General features: G+C 37.2%; 1 protein-coding gene across 8 annotated transcripts in view; it reads left to right on the forward strand.

Moving 5' to 3' along the window:
• Positions 1 to 15,958, forward strand: part of LOC137291023 (prostaglandin E2 receptor EP3 subtype-like) — an 81,723-nt gene that overhangs the window by 43,569 nt on the left and 22,196 nt on the right. The window contains exon 1 of one of the 8 annotated variants that reach the window (XM_067822271.1): positions 132 to 245. The exons of 5 other annotated variants lie outside the window; for them this stretch is intronic. The gene's annotated coding sequence lies outside the window, so the exon portion shown is untranslated. Of the gene's footprint in view, positions 1 to 131; positions 246 to 3,518; positions 3,714 to 15,958 lie in introns of those variants that run through there. 2 more of the 8 variants (XM_067822268.1, XM_067822278.1) reach the window with 2 other exon arrangements.

The raw sequence follows: 15,958 nt of genomic DNA on the forward strand, positions 1-15,958 counted from the left end.
TATGCGTCACACATCTAGCATACCAGTCTCCAGTGCTATGTACACGGCTCATAGGGCCCACGATATGATACACGGATTAGAGGGTACTTAAAGCTAGGGCTCTAAATCATCGATCACTGGTAGGGGAGTGCAGTCGTGGTCCGATCGGCGTTGATCAGGGTGTACGTTAAGTAAGAGTCTGAACCGAATTTTCTGCTCGTTTTCAAATTGGAATTTACAGTATGGGGACATTTCTGGATTTTTCGGTAAGTTTATCTTTTTTATTTGTGTTGTGAACATGAATTATATGACATTTATCAAAACTTCAGATACAAATGGTCGTGGTTATTGTAACTGGCCTTCCTGTTTCGTGTGTTGTATCTTCATGATTAGAGGTTAATACAACTGAACATTGTATTCGTCAGTCCGGTCAGTTTTGTGGGTAACTAAACAGTGTTATTAAAGCACATTCAGTTTACTTGAAGTAATATTGACAACGTAAACGCAGCATAATGATTTCATTCACTGGGAATAAAAAAACGATAATGATGTTCAATAATCAACAGTTTCCCAATATTCCTGTACCTTCACAAATCTTTCATTCAACGGAACTCGAAATTGAGCCAAAGCTATCTATTTGTTTTGTTATTGATTTAGTCAGGCTTTCCGACAGTGTACATCATTATTTTGTGTTATTGTAGTGCTGTATTTCATTGTCTGCAGTTTTGGAGACAATTGCCAGCAAAGAGAGTGGTTTGTGTTGCAGAGAGTCAATTAAAGAGTAACAGTCTTTAAAGCCCAGCTTACCGAACAATAAAATGATGGTATGCTGTTTTCATTATTGTACATATGCGACCTCTATTATTTCCTCTAGAACTCATGGCATTTACGGGCAAATATTTGTTTGGTCACAATGCCTAGTAGTAGCTGGAACCGACCATTCACACACTTCTTAAGGTATTGACAAAACCCGGTTTTTCAAACTTCATATAAGGGGTTCTTGAACTGGAATTACAGATATTTGGGGCTCAGCCTCCAGTTCCTGGTTACGGGCATTGTACAGTGCGAAATCGTATCCTCATTCCTCAGGAATGTCAAACAAGCATTTTTCATCTGAAGATCATGCTAACAACTATAGGCGTTGAATAAAAGGCGCTGTTCACAACAAGCGTCAAGGCGGAAGTATCAACAACTGAATATATCTAAATACATAGCGAGTCTAGGAGTGTCCCCTCAATTGAGCCTGCTTGTAGGACCCGACTTAGAATGCATGTTAGCCGAAAAACATAGAGGTGATCATAAGTTGGTGGTTGTACTCATTTATGATGGAAAAGAGTCTGGGTACCCTTGAAATCATGACTTTGAATAATTTCAATGCTTTGAAAGTTTTTAATTGAAATTAGTTTACAAGAAATCCCTGTTTGAGCGTAAAATCCACATGCAATTCCAATAATGTACAACAGAGCGGAATGCTACAATCCTTCCAGAGAGGATGGTTGAGCCAGGGAGCTAAGGTCCACAATGCACAGTTTCATATGCTATTCATTAGATCTCATTAGATCTCATAAGATCTCGTTGGTTGGTTTTCGAATCCCATAATACCCATGCTCAAGTAGTACGGTATTGTACCTGCATCATACCAACGCCCCACTGATCCATCTGGTAGTCACTTGCTCTCTTTAGTCTTTTGCTTTATCTTACTGACGTTTTTGTCGTTACCGGTAAAGGGCTTTGTCGTTTCTTATCGCAGAACATTTAAAATTCTTTATTAATTGTGTACGCGCATGTATCTTGGCAAGACGATTCTACTTTGGACCTCTATGTCGTAACTAAATGCAAGCAACGAGTGCATGGACTGTAGACATGATTAGTATGAATACTGTCTGACCTGAAGTAGGATCGGTGAATGTCTTGACTGACGGAACGACACTGGTATGCATTGCGGGAGTAGTACCGTGGTCAGGCGTTTGTTTGATGCTAGCCTCTGTAGTGTAATTTACTGCCAGGGTTTATGCAGAGTCTGTGTTATTTTGTGGGAGAAGGTTGTTTGTAACAGACAAGCTCCATATGGTATTAGTTTCTGATGGTAGCACACGAGGCTTTTCATATCATCAATACTTTAATGAACCTGGCACATAGATGACAGTTGGTAATTAAAGGAGCCTTTTAATGAATAAATCGCGATAAAGCTGCAAGACCGAGGTTTTAATACTAAAGAGAAATAACTACGTTGACGAAATACATCGTGGTTTAATCAAATTCAAAGAACACTGTAGGATGCATATCTGATTAATTTTGTATATTTATTACAGGCTGATATATAGTTTATAACCTAAATGTTGTCAACAACATTATATCAAGCGGTATATATAAACACGTCAGTTTCCATACTCATAAAAGGGGTTTAACACGCTTTTGACTTTATCACAAGTACATGTAATTAGTGACATATAAACTTAGTGTATTTCTGGAAAAAAGTAACCATGATAATTATGGAACAGCTAACTTTTTCTGTTTTTGACTAAATGTTCATTAATATACCAAACAAGCAATTAGGGACATATGTAACAGATAAACTACAGCCAGGACGTCTGACTACTATAGGCAAAAACACATAATACTATTCCAGATAAAATGTACACGGGAAACAAGATAACAGATAACCTTGTGTCAGATAACTGTGGCCCGAAATCCATACAGCAAAATAGTTTGTGAGTTAGTGAGTGTGAATTTACACCAGTTTTAGCAGGCAGCAAGATGTCAGATCACGTATGTAGCAAATCACACAGAACTATACTGTAACGCAGAATGTCATTAAACATGCTAACCATAGAACTATACCGGACATCAGAATCTCCAGATTGCCATTAAATATCATAACCACATAGAACTATACCGAACAGCAGTACAGACTGATACTGACATATGATAGCCTCTTAGACTTAACTATACCCGTGAAATCGGTGTACCTTACATCCTGATAACAGGGATATGTGAGAGAGCAAGACGTCAACGTCAGATAACCCAGTGTCCACAGATCGTGATATCATGATAACAAGGAACACAAAAGGACACACAAAAAAAACAAAGCAAAAAAAAAAAAATAAGAAACAAACAAACAAACACAAAAACGAGAAAAAGAGAAACACACTAGGAATGAACCTTTCAAATCAATACCGAATCTACGTAAGATACATTTCATGAATGATTAGACCATAACAACTAGTCTCTGAAATGGCCATATTTAACCTTCAAAGTAGAAAGAAAAAATACAAAATACTGAAAAGGAGCCCTGAGACTTCTTCATTTTCAAAAGTTGTGGGAGTCTACACTTGCCATGTTTTCTCGACTTGCATGTTTCTTTTTTAATATATTTGTTTCAGAGTCTGAATGACAGACTATTGAATGAATAACATACGCACATAGTATGTACGTGCTCGTGTGTGCGTGATGACAGTCATGTATACACAGCGTTATCCATGTGTAGGCCGCTTATCCATGGGTCATATTATGCCCTTGAAGCTTAACATATAACACTTAATCTTCTCGTTACTTCTAGATGTAAACAGCTCGTCTGCATCAGACATACGCCACAAGTGAGATGTGGTGATGGATTGTTTACCATTATCTATTATAAAATCAGAGTTATCAAGTTGTTTCCTTCCTTAACGAGGAAGCATGTCGGGAGACGCTAGACGGTGCTGTAAAGTGGCTAATCCTTTCAACGAACAAAGGTCTGTCTTTGTTTCTATCATCATGTTTTCATTCTGCAGCAGGTAGATAAGTTAGCTTTTTGTACAGTTATTCAACTCATATTGCCCTGCTGGTTTATAATCACCCCATAATGTTACAGAGTTAGAAAAAATCTCCCGACTATAGCGCCACAATTTTCAAAGTGGTAATTTATGTTTTGTTGGCGTACCGTGATCCTAAGAACCACATTCATGTAGGTCGTAATCTTTGGATTTTCATATTTTCTTAATCTGCTTATGGGTTTCTTTAAAATGACAGGCATACGGGATCTGTCTCACGTGGAAATTTCAGCTTCTTACACCTGTTTGTAGGTTTTATTCAAATGATACATATGACAAATCTGCTTCAGTGTGGATTTTCCTCCAACTACAATTGTATCGTTCAGGGCGGCGTCAACCCACTCACTGTGTACCAGTCCAACCGGTGTGATGGACAATCAAGATATTATTCATGATAATGCACAACTTCCCTGACTACGTTAGGCGTATGTTTCATGAATCTCGACTACAAAGATTTTTCTAGATGTTCTTGTTTCGTCAAGCGCTTACTTGTACCATGCTTTGTAAATGTTTCTGGATGAAAAAAAACAGGGATGATTTATATAGTTTTAGAACCAAGATCATCAAACCCCCGGGATTGTATTAATGATCTGAAAGCTCCTGAATCAATACCTATTCAAACATTCAGTTGATACGACGTGTCCGGATACCATCAGTATGAGACCATGTTATGTGCTACGTCAGGAACCTCCATCGGAACGTTACCAGATCTGTGATGCATATCTTAATGAATAACCAATGCAAATCTATAACCGTAAATACAAAATATCGACGCTTGAAAATACTTTGTTTGGATTTTATGCAGATTCTTCTTGTCGTTAATAGCAAACTTGTGTCGGAAATTGTACAAAAGGATCACTGCAAATCAGTGATGACATCAGGTGTTCGCGAAGAGTCATGGTGCGAGAATTCTACAAGCACGCTCATAATTTCCGCTTTGCTTTAATTTCGTTGGGTAACAGGAATCGATACATCGATGAGATGTAAGAATCGGCGAGCTACTGCACCTCTTATTCCGGGTCATCTGGTTGAGTAACGTCCATACGAAACTCTTCAGGCTTAGCCTGAGATGTTAGCAGGTGGTTTATGTGTTTACAACGGCAATCCTCTACAATGGTGACAGACGTTATTGAGTTTATTGCAATACCGCAGGGTACCGGTCGACATTTTCTATGCATACCACATACTGAAACAGTGAAAGAGTTTCATCTGCTCAGAATGTGCTTCCCTACTTGATGTCATTTTAGCATCATGACATTTGTAGTTTGATGCTGAAAGGATGTTAATATCAGTCTTGTGTAAGTGAACGCGTTACTAAAGAGTGTTCCAGTAATGAAATTAAGGGGCTGATGGAGAGTCTGTTGACAAGGTTAATTACCGCAAATATGTAAGAATGTATTTTTGCACAAAGTTCCTATTTCGCGACGACGAAACACACTAAGAGCTTGACTTCACAGTAAATGATTGAAATGGACAACCTGAGCTTTGTCTTGAGTCTAAGATGAAGGAATTATTTCAGAGACAATATCCATGCTTGAAAAGAACATCCTGAGCCTTGTCTTGAGTCTATAATGAAGATTTTTTTAAGAGACCAAACTGCTACACATGTGCATACAGCAAAATTCCTTGAATGCTTACTACAGTGAATTTTCTTCAAAACATATTGTTTTGACTGGGTTTTATTAACATTCCTGTCCTTGTACAAAACAAGATCTGTTTTATAATAATCCTTTAAAGGACGGTGTTGTTTGTTGAACACTCTAGGTATTTGCACTCGGTGACACCTGCACCTGAGCTACCCTTGTACATTTGGCACAGGTCCTTATCATCTGTACATACACCGGTAAACAGGGACCTTGATCTCACTCTACTTTACTGATGACTGGGTCAGTGTCAACATATCCTTACGTCAATGCAATGCGACTATAAACTAAGCACAGCGCGTTGTTGAAGTACTACTGATATGTTGATACAGCAGGTGATTTATGTCAAGTGATGCGAACAGCCTGAACCCTGCCTGTATGTACATACATTTTTGTTGTAAATGTTTCCAAAGCTTTTGATACCGTCCCTCTTCATCACACGGATGGTGATAGAGCCAGAACATTTACATGTGTCTGGGATTTTTTTTATCCCGCATCATGTGGAGAATGAGATTTGTTATTAAAATTGTAAGTGGGCCATGCACATATTCACTGTTGGTGTGCAGTTTGATGGCCTGCTTGTGTCGAGATATTCTTTAGACTTTCCGGGCATGCTGGAGTTAGCGATTGTCCTGATCTTCACATTTGTACTATTTCCATACACCCGATGCTGGACATAATATGATATAAATATATTGCAACTAATGACGATACTTGATAAATTAGCTCATGTGGCCTTGACAACGCGGAAGTTCACGGTACATGCTGTGGTGAAAAAGACACTGCCCCGGAGCTGATGATGAGTTCGTCCATCCAGACGGTTTCAGAACCAGGGGTGGTCGGGTAGCCTTTAGTTAAAGCGTCCGATCCTCACGCCGAGGACCCGGGTTCGATTCCTCATATGGTTACAATGCGTGAAGCCCATTTCTGGCGTCCCCCGCCACGATATTGCTGTAATATTGCTAAACGTTGCGTAAACCTAAACTCACGCGCTCACTACAAAATTTTATTTAAATCTTTAAGCAGCAACGACGATGACGCAATCATCTACAGCAGTAACCAAAGTGTGTCAGTAGGCTCTCAAAACGTAATGGCAATCTATAATGTAATGACACAAAATAAACCTTGATATCCTAAGCTCTGTATTGTCATAGGATGTCAAAATGTCAGTATCAGTGACTGATTCTATTTCTTGGTCTTTCGGTACAGTCCCCTGGGTGGGTAACATGATGACAACCCTCATCAACTGCTGTCAATAACCAATTTCAGCTGCCCATTGCCCTTTCTAACATCCTGGGAAGTCCGTTACTGTATCCAGACTCTTTCATGACACATACTCACTTGTAGCTGTTCACAATTTCCGGGAGTTCAAAAAGCAATTGAAACAGCTGCTGTTACACATCTGATCTGTTGTTTTCAATAACGATACGTGTGTATATCATTGTAACGTGTTTGTTTAATATGCCTAACGTTCCGACAGCTGTAGATTTCAAGTGTTGGTATGGAAATAGAGATTATTGACCTCGTGTGTTTCCGTATTATTAATTAGGTTAAAGCCTTAACAAACGCCTAAGAACCGGGTTTGATTTCACAACTGGGTACCATGTGTGAAGCCCATTTCTGGTGTCCCCACTCGTGATATTTACGGAATATTGCTAAAAGCTAAAGCAACTTGAATAACATACCTCTAAGTTATAAAATGGAGAGACGGACTTCAGCAATCGCTTATTTTGGATATAGGACTATCTCTGGCTTTATATGTTAATATTTCACGTCTACGTATATTCAGCTGACGTTAATTGACTGTATATCAGCCATAATCATAATCTATTAACCAAAGCAAGCTGCTACAAACTGGCACGTTTCTCTCTGTAATTTGAAATGACAGAACGCAATCATGCAACCTGATGTCATGTTAAGATTGCTCACTTGTGTCATTTCTTTCATTATAAAAGATGCGTATTCCGCCCCAATCCCCACTCACTACGGCTCTTGTATACAATGTATATGTGTGTTAAATATGTGATATCAAATTGATTACAATCTGTCCAAACAACCTCAATGATAGCTTGTATGGCTAGTATTTCATATTACTAATACACCTACTCTCTCATACTCTATACACGTCAATATCATAAACACTACGTGTTTCTGCGGTTGTTGCCTGCGTAACGATTTCAACCCTAGGACAACTGTGTAGATATAGCAACATGGCTGCCTCTGATGCCGAATGGCGCCGATGCACGCCATTACCTCTCTAAAAACAACACCCGACGTGCTATCTCTGAAGTACTGTAAAACAAATGATTATTTATCACCAGCTGACTGATAAACAGTAGCAATGTTGTTTATCATTTCACTCTCCTGAATTGACACATCGCTTTCAGTGATTCCTTTTTTCTAGAAAATCAGTTCAGAAAAATGCCGATGTAGTTTTTAAACTTTCATTCACTTCGTCGGTCGAACGAGGATATAGGTGCATCATGATTCATATTCGGCCTTGCTTAACAAGATTTGTTCCGGTGCATCCATGTTAGGATATTAGTCAGTTGCCTCGACTAGAGGTAAATAAAGACTGCATAACTTGCATAGCGCCTATTAATCAAATTAGTCATCGTTCGGGAGATTAGCATCCAGAAATTTTAGTCAGCCTTTGCGAACCAAGCCTTAGAGTTTCTTCTCTGTGGTGATATTACAAGTCATGTTATCGACTGACCCTGATACCATGCCGTTATATTTAGTGCAGCTTCACTCACTAACTCTGATTACAGCTATATCATTCATCGGTTTCAAATGAGAATTCATTTCAAATATTATCATTTTATTTCAAAAACAAAAGTTACATTGTCGTAGATTACGTCATTGATGTCAATGTACCTGTAACTGATACATTATTTGGTGACTATACTGGTAACTGCTGCAACCCACTTACTCACACATTGGTCACACAATTCGCTCACGGGCATTTGTCACCGCCCACAATAAGTGTTCATTGCACGGATGCGATGAGGTATTGTACTTCTTTTTCCTACACATCCATTTTATTGGTCTGTCGTACAGAGCCTGAAGTATATATATCCAAGAAAGCCCACGCAAGTCTAGAAAATGTGGCAAGTCTAGATTTCCATAATGAAGAAAGTCTCAGGGCTCCATTTCATTATATTATTTTCTTTTCACTATGAACGTTTTTTCAGTAAAAAATGTTCATTTCAGAGACTAGCTGTTTGTCTATCATTTTATATTCTCGATCAGGTTTCAGTAATCTGCTTGAAGAGATCGCGATTTACATGACCGTGTTGAATATTTGAAAGAACAAAGAACCACGCCAGCACTGTTGCTATGCTAGTGCTTGATGAAGGTAATTACGGAGTCCTAAAAAGCTATACATGTTCTAGGAAACTACATAATGGTAACTTTTTACGAGTATGTGACTGAGAACTTCACTCAGCTTTCTTAATTGAAAACTGCTTTGAAAACGATACCGCCATACGTTTATATATGCTCATATCTTACCCAGACTTGAATAGCGATAGCAGCAATCTTTATCTCTCGGTGCTTGTTGATGGTGGCCAAATATTCAGAAGTTTAGGATCCTAGAGAACGCTGGCTCTGGATAAAAACCGGAATCCATCATTTTGTGGCAGACTTGATGATGATTATGGGGCAATCGAGCATCGTTTGGAAGATACCCTAGACCTGGAACTCCGTTATGCCACAGAGTCTGGCGTTACAGATGAAGTAAACCTGCTTCTGTACAATGGGAACATTGTGGGAACTTCAAGGTTTTTATCCAAGAGAGCATTTTAGATGTCAGTGTAGATATCTATGACTATTTGTCAAGGATCAAATTATCCAGTCACTGTCTATAATTTATGTTCCACTTCTTCCGATAATTGTCAATAAAATATGGACTACACGAACAAATGGCATGCAGGTTGCTCTGTATTTCTTGGACACAATGCATTCGATGATGGAAAGAAACATACATATTATCATTTAGATAGTTTGTATTTACTGGCATGGGTAGACAGTGGTATGAAGCAGCATCGATGCCTTGTCTGGTTTTGAAAACATGCACTCGGTCTGTTGTTGGTGATTTAACAACATTATGTTTTTACGCCGCATTTATCAATACTCCACCAATATCATGAATTTGTACATCAAGAATGGTCTTCACTCATTGTACACATGTGGGATCTTCTCAGCAACCCTATCGCAAATGATTATTCCAGCGCGAGGTGATACAGTTGGCCTGTGATGTCTGACAGCTACATGTTTCTGACGCGTCCAAGAAAGAGCAATCACATCAAGCTGTTTCCCTATCCATGATACGCCTTACGGTTACGTTTGCCCGACCTGTTTCAACACGTATCCACCCAATAGGCAGATGAAGAAAATAGAAAAGATATGTAACAGGTTCCCACTTCGTACGGATATGAAGATTCCCCAGCATATTTTTATTTAATGGCGACTTTTACGGATACAAATACGGAATATGAAACCAGTACGGATTGGCGTAAATGACCATTTAGCTGGCGAATGGGATGTCCCGAACTATACAACGAAACAAAATATGTGTGATTCATTTTAGTTCATTGGTCACTCTTTATTGTGCCATTATCAAATTGAATGGATATTGCTCTTATTCATTTCATGATAGACAGACAGATATAGACGGACAGGCAGACAAAGGCAGGCAGATAGACACACTGTCCTAACACACCGATTCATTCCCTGTTAGACTTTACAATGAAGTATGAAATTATTATGACAAACTAGTGATATGAGGAACTGATTGTTGTGGCCGTTAAATTTCAGAGACCGTTATTTTTGGAATGTTCGCTATGGTGTCAGTTTACAAAGTATTTTATACTCAGTATTAGTATAATGAGTATATCAGGACAACGTCGAAGGTCCTATGCAACAAACGCATCTCTAGGACAGTCGTTGGTCAATGTCCCATGAGAGGAACTTAGTCATCGTGGCGCCGTGTTCGCATGTTGAACGTAACCTAGGCGTCAAAACGCTTTGTCGCCAGAATAAGATTACATTATATCATTGGTTTGTTTCCCACATACGTGTTACTCCAGCTACTTGTTTTGATAGCTAACAGCTGTTTAACATGTGAAGTCAAAAGAGCATATATCAATTCATTTAGAATAAATACTAATTATCGTTGACGTACTGGCTATTTGGCTTCTTTCATGGAGTGCCCGACTCCAGTATAGAAGCTATCTCAAGGCAGTTCGAAAACACCTGCTCCGTGACGCAAGCAGCGCGATTGAAGTACAGACTCAAGGAGGGGACCTACTCTGCTTTAAAGCAGTAAATTTTATTAACTCACACACTGACTCAAATCTTGCCGTTTGCCTTCTTGAAGTTAAAGGGGTTTGTTGTTACGGCTACACAAATGAGCTGATACAAAAGAAAGTCAAAGTTGATGAATATGGCATTTCTTCATTTAGTCGCAGCTTGTCAACATTGGGTCGAAGAAAACAAACAACACTTTCACTAAGGTTTCAGTATTACCTGAACATTGAATACATTGTCTTGTATTTTCAAGCTAAACACTGACTTGACGAAGTGAAATCTATATGTCTCTATGCATCGTAGTGGTTACGATATAATGGATCGTGAGGCTTTATTCCGCTTTTGGCAGTATTCTAGGAAAAACATGGCGGGGGACACCAGAAATAGCTTCACACATGTGTAGAATCGAATTCGAGTCGTCAGGGCGATGATCGAATACTGTATCCACTAGGCTATGCCGCCACTGAACCTGAGGGCATGAGGACGCATGGATAATGCATTGTCAAATATCAACTCGAGATGGATCGATGCTTTTTGGCTGTATTGTAACATCATTTCTGTTAGATCATGGTTGTTAGGTTACGTGCGTCAGAGAAACCTACATGGGATGTAGAAATATACTCGCCAACGGGAACTGACAAATAAAGATGCGAATCTCGCATTCGAACCCACAAAGGGCGGATCCTGGCTCACGAAAGGGATACAACTCTACACCGAGATGTTAATCTTTGGCCTCAGATCAGTGTATTCCATGGACATTTAGCGTGGTATATATTAAAGTATTTACTGTTCACGATAAAATCCATAAAGCACTCGGTAAACCTAAAGGCAAAAAAAATATACATTACTAAGTTTGTTAAAATGTGTATTGATGTGTGAATAGTGCAATTTGTATTCAACCAAATTTCCTCTCTTCAAAATGTACATTCACAATCTCTATATTCACAGTATCCAATAAATCATACGCAAAATTAAAGCTCATTAAGGACTATACAGTACACAGGTTGGAATCACTGCAAGCAAACCAATTATAATTTCCCGGCAAACTGTTCCCAGATGTAGTCCTATTCCTCAACCCTGTAATTGTAAGGTGTCGAACAGTTACCTTAATAGGCTACGGTCATTTACGCACAGCTGAAACAAATCATGCGGCTATAAGCTATTTACATCTGACGTACTAGGTGCGATCACTCTACATGATTGACGGCAATCCGCTCCCGTGAACAGGTATTGCCAAGCTGTCAGTGACGTGTTCGATTGGACCACCCGATGTATGACTCCTGTGTACTACTATGCTATGTTGAAAGGCTATTGAGGCAAGTTGCACAGTTTGTTTTTACATGCTGAGGATAAAACGTGTTTATTTGAACTGGCATGATCCAGGTTTACTTACAACTGTTACACCGAACAGTGAGTGTTTGAAGCGCTGTTGTGAGAAAAAGTGGGTCTTTGATGTTTTTTAAACACACTTGTTTTCAAGGTATGGTAATGTCAGAAATACCTTGATTTAGAAACCAACGCCAACGGGTCGATTTATCCGTAGTTCGAAACAAGCGGTGTTTATCATATAAACGAATCCAGCAAGACAGTAAAGTTATTTTATCTTATCAAGTCTATGAACTTCACATATCAAGTTAATGATGGCACAGTTATATCTTATCAAGTCTATGAACTTCAGATATCAAGTTAATGATGGCACAGTTATATCTTATCAAGTCTATGAACGTCAGATATCAAGTTAATGATGGCACAGTTATATCTTATCAAGTCTATGAACGTCAGATATCAAGTTAATGATGGCACAGTTATATCTTATCAAGTCTATGAACTTCAGGTATCAAGTTAATGATGGCACAGTTATATCTTATCAAGTGTATGAACTTCACATATCAAGTTAATGATGGCACAGTTATATCTTATCAAGTCTATGAACTTCACATATCAAGTTAATGTTCTCTCAGTTATATCTTATCAAGTCTATGAACTTCACATATCAAGTTAATGATGGCACAGTTATATCTTATCAAGTTTATGAACGTCAGATATCAAGTTAATGATGACACAGTTATATCTTATCAAGTCTATGAACTTCACATATCAAGTTAATGATGGCACAGTTATATCTTATCAAGTTTATGAACGTCAGATATCAAGTTAATGATGACACAGTTATATCTTATCAAGTCTATGAACTTCACATATCAAGTTAATGATGGCACAGTTATATCTTATCAAGTTTATGAACGTCAGATATCAAGTTAATGATGACACAGTTATATCTTATCAAGTCTATGAACTTCACATATCAAGTTAATGATGGCACAGTTATATCTTATCAAGTTTATGAACGTCAGATATCAAGTTAATGATGACACAGTTATATCTTATCAAGTCTATGAACTTCACATATCAAGTTAATGATGACACAGTTATATCTTATCAAGTCTATGAACGTCAGATATCAAGTTAATGATGGCACAGTTATATCTTATCAAGTCTATGAACTTCACATATCAAGTTAATGATGACACAGTTATATCTTATCAAGTCTATGAACTTCACATATCAAGTTAATGATGGCACAGTTATATCTTATCAAGTCTATGAACTTCACATATCAAGTTAATGATGGCACAGTTATATCTTATCAAGTCTATGAACTTCACATATCAAGTTAATGATGGCACAGTTATATCTTATCAAGTCTATGAACTTCACATATCAAGTTAATGTTCTCTCAGTTATATCTTATCAAGTCTATGAACTTCACATATCAAGTTAATGATGGCACAGTTATATCTTATCAAGTCTATGAACTTCAGATATCAAGTTAATGATGGCACAGTTATATCTTATCAAGTCTATGAACGTCACATATCAAGTTAATGTTCTCTCAGTTATATCTTATCAAGTCTATGAACTTCACATATCAAGTTAATGATGGCACAGTTATATCTTATCAAGTCTATGAACTTCACATATCAAGTTAATGATGGCACAGTTATATCTTATCAAGTCTATGAACTTCACATATCAAGTTAATGTTCTCTCAGTTATATCTTATCAAGTCTATGAACTTCACATATCAAGTTAATGATGGCACAGTTATATCTTATCAAGTCTATGAACTTCACATATCAAGTTAATGTTCTCTCAGTTATATCTTATCAAGTCTATGAACTTCACATATCAAGTTAATGATGGCACAGTTATATCTTATCAAGTCTATGAACTTCACATATCAAGTTAATGATGACACAGTTATATCTTATCAAGTCTATGAACGTCAGATATCAAGTTAATGATGGCACAGTTATATCTTATCAAGTCTATGAACTTCACATATCAAGTTAATGATGACACAGTTATATCTTATCAAGTCTATGAACTTCACATATCAAGTTAATGATGGCACAGTTATATCTTATCAAGTCTATGAACTTCACATATCAAGTTAATGATGGCACAGTTATATCTTATCAAGTCTATGAACTTCACATATCAAGTTAATGATGGCACAGTTATATCTTATCAAGTCTATGAACTTCACATATCAAGTTAATGTTCTCTCAGTTATATCTTATCAAGTCTATGAACTTCACATATCAAGTTAATGATGGCACAGTTATATCTTATCAAGTCTATGAACTTCACATATCAAGTTAATGATGGCACAGTTATATCTTATCAAGTCTATGAACGTCACATATCAAGTTAATGTTCTCTCAGTTATATCTTATCAAGTCTATGAACTTCACATATCAAGTTAATGATGGCACAGTTATATCTTATCAAGTCTATGAACTTCACATATCAAGTTAATGATGGCACAGTTATATCTTATCAAGTCTATGAACTTCACATATCAAGTTAATGTTCTCTCAGTTATATCTTATCAAGTCTATGAACTTCACATATCAAGTTAATGATGGCACAGTTATATCTTATCAAGTCTATGAACTTCACATATCAAGTTAATGTTCTCTCAGTTATATCTTATCAAGTCTATGAACTTCACATATCAAGTTAATGATGGCACAGTTATATCTTATCAAGTCTATGAACTTCACATATCAAGTTAATGATGGCACAGTTATATCTTATCAAGTCTATGAACGTCACATATCAAGTTAATGTTCTCTCAGTTATATCTTATCAAGTCTATGAACTTCACATATCAAGTTAATGATGGCACAGTTATATCTTATCAAGTCTATGAACTTCACATATCAAGTTAATGATGGCACAGTTATATCTTATCAAGTCTATGAACTTCACATATCAAGTTAATGATGGCACAGTTATATCTTATCAAGTCTATGAACGTCAGATATCAAGTTAATGATGGCACAGTTATATCTTATCAAGTCTATGAACTTCACATATCAAGTTAATGATGGCACAGTTATATCTTATCAAGTCTATGAACTTCACATATCAAGTTAATGATGGCACAGTTATATCTTATCAAGTCTATGAACTTCACATATCAAGTTAATGATGGCACAGTTATATCTTATCAAGTCTATGAACTTCACATATCAAGTTAATGATGGCACAGTTATATCTTATCAAGTCTATGAACTTCAGATATCAAGTTAATGATGGCACAGTTATATCTTATCAAGTGTATGAACTTCACATATCAAGTTAATGATGGCACAGTTATATCTTATCAAGTCTATGAACTTCACATATCAAGTTAATGATGGCACAGTTATATCTTATCAAGTCTATGAACTTCACATATCAAGTTAATGATGGCACAGTTATATCTTATCAAGTCTATGAACTTCACATATCAAGTTAATGATGGCACAGTTATATCTTATCAAGTCTATGAACTTCACATATCAAGTTAATGTTCTCACAGTTATATCTTATCAAGTCTATGAACTTCACATATCAAGTTAATGATGGCACAGTTATATCCCACTGTATAACACAAATGAAGTCCATGTAATAATTGTTAATATATTGTTTAAATTTCATAAAAATCGGAAACAGTGTATGTTGATTTCTTTGAGGAATTTTCCAGGTACAAATTGGTTTGGGTGGGTCGTTACGAAGAGACTTATGCCAAACATCTGATCCTTGATTAAGATTGATGATTGCAGCACATTTCGTTGAAATACTCGGTGGTATCACTTGTATAACCGGTTTAAGCCCACAGGTTTGTTAGATATATACCCACTGAAAATGTTTGTTGTAGAC

The sequence above is a fragment of the Haliotis asinina genome, chromosome 7 (genome assembly GCF_037392515.1).
Source record: "Haliotis asinina isolate JCU_RB_2024 chromosome 7, JCU_Hal_asi_v2, whole genome shotgun sequence".
Classification (NCBI taxonomy): domain Eukaryota; kingdom Metazoa; phylum Mollusca; class Gastropoda; order Lepetellida; family Haliotidae; genus Haliotis; species Haliotis asinina.